We start from the raw sequence: 8,975 nt of genomic DNA, 5'->3' as shown, positions 1-8,975 counted from the left end.
AACCAAGCCCAAAGTGGACCCTCACCCCTACCTCTGTTCACTTTCTAGAACGTACTCTGATTTTTCCCTTCATTGAATTTATAACTAGCTGAGATAGCCTTGTTTAGTTATTTATTTTTCATCTATCTACCTCTACCAGGATGTAAGTGCTAAGAAATTAAGTATTTTGTATGTCACCTTGACCACTGTACTTCTGCTATCTTAAAGAGTGTATGACATGTCATCATATTTAGTATGCATTTGCTAAATATTGGATGAAAGGATCCTAGCTCAGCCTAGTTCTAGTTGCATGACCTCAGTATCTTAGAAAATTGTTTCATTCTGTGTAAAATACCAAAAATAAGAACTTTTTAACCCTACCTAATGTATCAAATGTTAGGATTAAATGAGATAATATAAGCTAAAGTGCTTTCTAAATTACAAAACATGGTATACTCTATGAAAACTAAAAATTATGCTTAGAAAATGCTGTTACTTAATATTAGAATATAAATTAGGGCATCAGAATGATATTAGGATGGATAGAATTATGATTCTAGACATGGAATTTCTATTCTTTTGACCTTTATAGTAATAAGAATAGAACATGTGACTGGTTTACTGAACTGTGTGAACTCACTATGATGTAGTTTTATTCTCCTCCAATTGCTGAGTTCATCTGTGCCATGTTGAATCATCCTCTAAGATGGTTTCCTAAACTCTTCATCTTTTGCTCACATAGACTGGAGAGGCCCAGGAGTCTCAAAAAATTAGGGTGACATTTGGGAAGGGATGGATCCAGTTCTATCATTTCTTAATAAGTCATGGAGAACTTTTTTCTTTTTTTTAAATAGCAGCATCAATTCTTTCTTGGTTTACCGAGATGTAATTGACATGCCTCACTGCATGAGTTTCAAGTGTGTGGCATAAAGCTTTGACTTCCATATATTGTGAGATGACTAGTTGAGTTAACATGCACCATCTCATCATCTTTTCCCTCATAGAATGGGAGTGTTCTCAGGTCAAATCTCTTAAGTATTGGAACTTAAACCACAGTCTCCAGGAAACATGAAAAATAATTCAGTTTTATGTATTGAGTGATTTCTATGTTCTGGACGCTGTAACACATGATTTACACAAGTTATAGAGGCATACCTCATTTTATTGCTCTTCTGTATTGCCCTTTGCAGATATTGTGTTTTTTTAATAAATTGAAGGTTTGTAGCAAATCTGAGTTGAGCAAGTCTATTGGGAATATTTTTCCAACAGAATTTGCTCACTTTGTCTCTATCTCACATTTTGGTAATTCTCATCACATTTCAAAATTTTCATTATTATTATATTTGTTATGATGATCTGTGATCAGCGACGTCTGATATAACTACTATAACTGTTTTGGGGCAATGCAAGCCATGCCCATATAAGATAGTGAACTTCATAAATGTGTTATGTGTTCTGACTGCTCCAATGACCAGCTACTCCACTGCCTCTCTCCTTCTTCTCGTCTGATATAACTACTATAACTGTTTTGGGGCAATGCAAGCCATGCCCATATAAGATAGTGAACTTAATAAATGTGTTATGTGTTCTGACTGCTCCAATGACCAGCTACTCCACTGCCTCTCTCCTTCTTCTCAGGCCTTCCTATTCCCTGAGACACAATTATATTAAAATTAGGTCAATGTATAACTCTACAATGGTTTCTAAGTGTTCAAGTGAAAAGTCATATGTCTCTCACTTTAAATCAAAAGTTATAATTGATTAAACTTAGTGAGGAAGGCATGTCAAAAGCTGAGATAGGGGCTTCCCTGGTGGCGCATTTGTTGAGAGTCCGCCTGCCGATGCAGGGGACACGGGTTCGTGCCCTGGTCCGGGAAGATCCCACATGCCGCGGAGCGGCTGGGCCCGTGAGCCATGGCCGCTGGGCCTGCGTGTCTGGAGCCTGTGCTCCGCAACGGGAGAGGCCACAACAGTGAGAGACCCGCGTACTGAAAAAAAAAAAAAAAAAAAAGCTGAGATAGGCAGAGAGCTAGGCTTACTGTGCCAGTTAGCCAAGTTGCGAATGAGAAGGAAAATTTCTTCAAGGCAATTAAAGGTGCTGCTCCAGTGAACACACGAATGATGAGAAAGCAAAACAGCCTCATTGCCTATACGGAGAAAGTTTTACTGCTTTAGATAGAAGATCAAACCAGCCACAACATTCCCTTAAGCCAAAGCCTAATCCAGAGCAAGGCCCTAACTCTCTTCAATTCTATGAAGGCTAAGAGAGAGATGAGGAAGCTTCAGAAGAAAAGTGTGAAGCTAGCAGAGGTTTGTTCATGAGATTTAAAGAAAGAAACGGCTTCATAACATAGAAGTGCAAGGGGAAGCAGCAAATGCTGATAGAGACGCTGCTGCAAGTTATCCAGAAGACCCAGCTCAGATCATTTATGAAGGTGGCTACACTAAACAACAGATTTTCAGTGGAGACCAAACAGCTTTCTATTGGAAGAAAATGCCATCTGGGACTTTCATAGTTCGAGAGAAGTCAGTGCCTGGCTTCAAAGCTTCAAAGCACAGGCTGCCTCTCTTCGCAGGGTTTAACGGAGCTGATGACTGAGTTGAAGCCAATGCTCATTTACCATGCTGAAAGAATTATGTTAAATCTACTCTGCCCGTGCTCTCTAAATGGAACAACAAAGCTTAAATGACAACACATCTATTTACAACATGGTTCACTGACTATTTTAAGCTCATTGATGAGACCTACTGCTCAGAAAAAAAAATTTCTTTCCAAGTGTTACTGCTTATTGACAATGCACCTGGTCACCCAAGAGCTCTGATGGAGATGTGTAACAAGATGAATGCTGTCTTCATGTCTGCTAACACAACATACATTTTGTAAACCATAAATCAATGAGTAATTTTGATTTTCAAGTCTTATTATTTAAGAAATATATTTTGTAAGGCAATAGCTGCTATAGCTAATGATGCCTCTGATGGATCTGGGCAAAATTAATTGAAAATCTTTTGGAAAGGAGTCACCATTCTAGAAGCCATTACAAACATCTGTGATTCATGCCGAGAGGTCAAAATGATTTCTTGAAGTGGAATATATCCTTGGCGAAGATGCTGTGAAGATTGTTGAAATGACGACAAAGAATTTAGAATGTTACATAAACTTAGTTGATAAAGCAGGGGTAAGGTTTGAGAGGATTATTTCCAATTTTGAAAGACATAGAAAACCCACTTTATATTTGTTCACTGCTCATCATTCACCTTTTATTTGTGTTTGCTTTAAGTTATTTCTGGTGGGTGTTGGAAGAAAATTATCTATGAATCTCTGACATTTCTGTGTGTCCTCTGAGTAGAAGTTTTTGTTCTGAAATATCTTTTTAAGGATTTTTGTAGAGCAAACTGCCTTGGAAGATGTAGATACTCTTTCCATTTAGTGCAAAGGGCAGATTTATCCAGAATAATAAACATAGTTTCTCCCTCTAGGGTAAAAGTTGAGCAAGTTTGCTAGTAATCCCTTTAAAAGATGGTGTTTTCCTAATCTGAGCATTCCTCAGCTAGGATATAAACCCACTGCATATACAGCATCCACTTGGGCGGCTCCACTACCCCATGAGGCCTGGAGGACAAGGAAACTTATGAAAGCATGAAGCACATGCTGCCTGCTGTGTTGTGAGTAATAATATGCATTGTCTCTGACCTGGGTGTTTCGTGTCTTCCGCCAGCGTCCATGAAACTGTGGCAGGCAACTTGTTAGCAGGAAAGCAGGGTAAAGTCTCAGAGGCTTCACAGTTTTTGACAGTTGGAAAGTCATGTTGAAATTTCCTCTTATTTTCTGTAAAGATTTCAATTTGTTAAAGGTATGGCTAGCTATTTTGTAGCAAAGACCCATTCATAGTGTCTATTTCAGCATCTTGCCAAAAGTGAAAATGGAATATCTTATTTGTATTTGTGTCTTTCATGCCCAACAATTAAGTTGTGTTGAATGAATGACTAGGTGAATGAAGGTAAAACACTAAAATTATAGCAAAGCCATAACCTGTTAACTTTAATAAAACAACTAATTAATAATGAGCCATTTATTCATTTCAGCATCTGCCTTAGAGTGGAGTAGCATTATGATTACATTTAACTTACAATATTCAACTATGTGTGTTTGCTCAAAGAGAAAAATCAATCTAGTAATGCAAGTAATTTTATCAACTGTTCCAAGCTCAAAGAGTCCATACCCTGGAGTGAGTCTGAGAAGGGAGACATTTGAATCTATAGTCCCTCAACTGGTCCCATTCATAAAGGCAAACTCTCTTCTATGAGTGGGATTTTTTTTTCTTCACCAAACAATTGAGGCCCAGGGCAAGACTACAGATAGAGGCCTGTAAACCATGCCTAAATACTTGAAAGTTATAAATCAAGTTAACAAAGAGTTAAGTAGAAAAATCCTATCTGCTGAACCTTGAAAATTATACCTTCATATTGACAAAAGTTAAAAAATGAATGTAATTAAAGCTACTGTTTTTATATAAAGTAGGCAAAACATCAAAGATAATGGAATTATTATTATGCATGTAGGAATATCCTGTTTATGGGCTAGTGGTATCTGGATGAGTAATAAGGTAAAGAATACACAATATACAAAGTATTATGCATTTTTCTCATAAAAATGTATCATTCTTTTCTTTGTTTCACTAATTATATTGTTACAAACAATATTTTCACAAAATTTTTTTTCAATATGGTATTGTTCTAGCACAAAGTAAAATATAAATATATGCTTCATATACAAAAATGTAAATTAAAGTAAATGTAAAAAAAGGAAAGTTAGTTATTTTTGCATACATGTTTTCAAAATTATCCTTCTAAAATATCAAAAATCTGTTAAAATGAAAAGACATGATATAAATTATAATTCATGCTTATCTAAAATCTAAATGAAAGTATTTAAGTAAAGTTGAAAAGGCTTGAACATTTCATTGTCATTAATTTTTTAATGAAAAGACTACTCACATTTCCAGCAGTCAGTCTGCATCTAGCTGCCTATATAGTCACAATCACATTCGATGCCCATTATATCTAGACCTACATTTTACAAATTTAACAGCGAAATGAATATTCAGTAACGTGAACATGTCTCTCACCTACTGAGACAACTGTTGAAAATACCACACTTATTCTTAAATATCTTCAGAACCATAAATGGGGATAGGAAGGAAAGCAAGGCAAGAATACTTTATGCAAGATTTCCTTGCATCTATGCCATCGGAGAGGAAGGAGGGTCCCTACCCAGCCAGTATCTCCATCCCAAGCTCTCCCTCAGCTGGCTGCAACCGTGGTTGGGGGCAGTAGCCTTTCTTTCTTCCTCTGGCTTGTGTTTTGTCTTTCCTGGCCTGCTCCTGGGATTGAGCCACAAGATGCAGAATGTGTAATTTCAGTAATTCTGCCCGTAAGCTACATGATCTGACGTTCACATTTACAGTTTGCATTGTACAAAATAAAGATGAATGGTAAGATGCATGCTAATAATTTAAAAATGTAAACTCCCTTACTTGGGATATTAAGGAGCAAATTAAAAAACATTGTTCCAAGTCACGCGAGGGAGACACCAGTGGAAGAAGGACAGAGAATATCGTCATTTGCATCTTTCACAATTTTTCCTGCTTTTTGCAAAAGGGACATTTTCATTTTGCACTCAGCCCCACAAATTATGTAGCCAGCCCTGGTAATGGATCATGCTGGACGGGCACTGAGCCCTGGATCCTAAGTGACAAGAAGCAGTCATATATTTTTAATACACTTATTTACTCTTTTAAAAAATACTTTGTGATATTTAGGGAGGCAGTCTAAAATACATGGCTCAGGACAGGAGTTCTTCTTACCCAGGTCCAAGGACAGAGCTGAGTAAGGGCCCTAAACACAAACCAACACTTATTGCTGGCCTAGCAAGCATCAGCAGCTTTTTTCCACTGCTAGAGGAAAATCTGGCTATGTTGGTTATGTTATGATGAGGTAGAAGAATGCACAACTTGAGACGAAATGGGATTTTACCATTTTCATTTTTCCTCTGACTTAGAGTCTAATCTCCCATAAGAAGGGCCCTCTTACGGAAAATCTTATTTGACGGCACTGGACATTGGTAAGATTTTTGAAACCAATATGTATATATAAACACAGCCACTAAAGTTTTATAAACATTTATTTGCTTCTATTTTTTAGACTCTGTTTGGGACATTAGTAAGAGCGGCAGCTCTCAAAGGATGTATGTCATGTCTTTATTCATATTCCCCATGGCACATAACATAGTGACTTTTATTAAACACTCAGCACTTAATATTAACTCACTGAATTCATTTTAAATTTCTTTATTTTGGTGATTGGAATATTGATATATTCAATTCTGAGTTTTTAATTTTAGAACACATTCCCTCTGACGAGATCAATTCAAATATTTCTAAATAATTGAAGTGTGTATATATCACAAACACTCGTGAATTTTATCTTTATCTCAACACCATAGTGCTACCCCCATCCCTCAAAAAGTCTCAGAAGAAAAATCACAATGAGCTGGAAAAACAGCCCACTCAGAAGGAAGGCAGTTGAGTCTTCAGGTTACAAGGCTCCATGGGCAATCATTGAGCCTGGAAATTTAATTTGATTCCCCTTCCTCTAAAGGTGTCTCTGACACCTAAGGCATTGTTGAAGTTAAATAACAGTTAAATAAGGATGTACTGTTGGTTGCTTTTTTAAAAAATATGCCATTGTTATTTCCTCAACGTCTCCATCAATATAGGAGAAAAAACTCATCTACCACTTCCTTTTCATTGCTTGAAAACATTCTCTCATTTCTTTCACATATGTTTCAGCCACCTTAGCCCACAGGATTGATTTCAAGTTTACCTTTTTAGGATTTCAAGGGAATGTGTGAAAGGATCTGGCCCTACTCTTCTAGACGTCTGTTCAAATTCCAGGGAGCATGGACAGAGAGGCTCCTTTCCAGAAAGGTTGCTTAGCAGCACCTTATTTTGAAATATACCTATCCCTGGATCGGTACAAAGCTGTATCCTTTGGTTGGTTAAAAAGTTCGTTCGGGTTTTTCCATAAGACATTATGGAAAAACCCGAACGAACTTTTTACTCTCAACCGGCATTTCAATGCTCTACCCAACAGAGAAGTGCTCCACTAGTTCAAAATCACGTTGCTATTCATCCTGCCTCAAGACTCAGTTGTGCATCAGCCATTGTTGTCAACGGAACTTAGCTTCCTCCTTGCAGTCCCATCAGAGAAATAACGGAAAGCGTTCGACTGCTCAGCTATTTGCCCTCCAACTTTTCACAAGCTCTTAAGGGAAATGAGAGCAAATGATGGATGACATATTAAAGGAGACGGATGATGAGTAAATGAGAATGTCAGCTAGGTTTTCATACTCTACAGGGCATGGTAAATGTAGTGTTTTGTTTGCATTTTTTTTAAAGCACATCCATCTGGTGAGGTTCAGAAGTTGATGCATGAACCTCCAGGCACCATGCTGATGTTTTTGAGGTCAGGTTGATGAAATTGAACGGGGTTTCAGATTTAGTGTTAAGAGCTGTAAGGGCCAAACTTACACTCTTTAAATCTGTCACATTTAGCAACTATGAGCAGAAAAATGAACTTTCAGTTGTCTCATTGAGACAATTAAGTTGTTTTCACTGCCCCAGGAATACACCTTCCTCCCTGCAACCAGCAAAGCCGTATCTATTCTTCAGTCTTCTCCCCGCAACGTCCCCAGAACACTGACACCCAGAGCAAATCTTGCCCCCTTCCACACTTCCATCATTTGCTTTCTACAGCACTTAATAGAAATTAATCTTTGATGCCTTTTTCAATTCTTATTTAGGTTGCTTGACACTTTTAACCATTTAACTTTTTGTATATTCATGCTTTGTCTCCTCCACCAAATTGTTAGTTCTTCACGGGACCTAACAAGTTCTACCCCAGCACTTAAATAACTTATTGTTATCTGACATTCGTGCATTTTATATTTATTTGTTTATTTGTTCATAACCTTCCTTGGTGGAGCTTAAGCTTTAAGGCAGCATTGACTTTGTCTTCATCTCTGTATCTTCAGAAGCATCAAGAACAGTGCCTAGCACTATTTACAGTAGCCAAGACATGGAAGCAACCTAAATGTCCATCAGTGGATGAATGGATAAGAAGATGTTGTACATATATGCAATGAAATACCAATCAGTCATTAAAAAGAATGAAATAATGCCATTTGCAGCAACATGGATGAACCCAGAGATTATCATACTAAGTGAAGTAAGTCAGAAAGAGAAAGACAGATACCATACAATATCACTTTTATGTGGAATCTAAAATATGACACAAATGAACATACGAACAAAACAGAAACAGACTCATACAGAATGAACTTATGGTTACCAGAGGGGAGGGATGGGGGGCAGGGATAGTTAGGGAATTTGGGATTGACATGTACACACTACTATATTTAAAATGGATAACCAACAAGGACCTACTGTACAGCACAGGGAATTCTACTCAATATTATGTAACAACTTAAATGGGAAAAGAATTGGAAAAAGCATAGATACATATATATGTATAACTGAATCACTTTGCTGTATATCTGAAACTAACACAACATTGTTAATCAACTATACTCCAATATAAAATAAAAAGTTTAAAAAAACAAATGCAATTGTAATAAATATCATAAGTGACTCAAAAATGTTTTGGTTACCTCTCCACCTGAAAAAAAATTACAGGTAGGAGAAAATGAGTCTATTCATAGATAACTCTCTCAACAGTCTTGAAAATAGTTGAATTGGTGAGCACCCCACCTACCTCCCTAGGAATATTAGTTCCTCTCACCAAGAGTAATACCAGTAAAATTTGCTAAGCACCTGCTACACTCACCAATAAATTTCAGTTCTCCAGCCAACCAGGTGACGAGCATGGATGAGACAAAATGAGAGGAATCACAAAAAGGACAAATCGATTTTGTC

General features: G+C 37.2%; 1 long non-coding RNA gene across 1 annotated transcript; it reads left to right on the top strand.

Moving 5' to 3' along the window:
- The first annotated feature begins 3,367 nt into the window (after positions 1 to 3,367).
- LOC141277969 (uncharacterized) lies at positions 3,368 to 8,199 on the top strand. Its single transcript, XR_012329964.1, has 3 exons — positions 3,368 to 3,645; positions 6,041 to 6,103; positions 8,075 to 8,199. It is a non-coding gene; the product is annotated as an uncharacterized lncRNA (long non-coding RNA).
- The last annotated feature ends 776 nt before the right edge of the window (positions 8,200 to 8,975 follow it).

This window comes from Tursiops truncatus, chromosome 1, assembly GCF_011762595.2.
Source record: "Tursiops truncatus isolate mTurTru1 chromosome 1, mTurTru1.mat.Y, whole genome shotgun sequence".
NCBI lineage: Eukaryota > Metazoa > Chordata > Mammalia > Artiodactyla > Delphinidae > Tursiops > Tursiops truncatus.
Note: the sequence above shows the minus strand (reverse complement) of the source record. Positions and strands in the feature narration are given on the sequence as shown.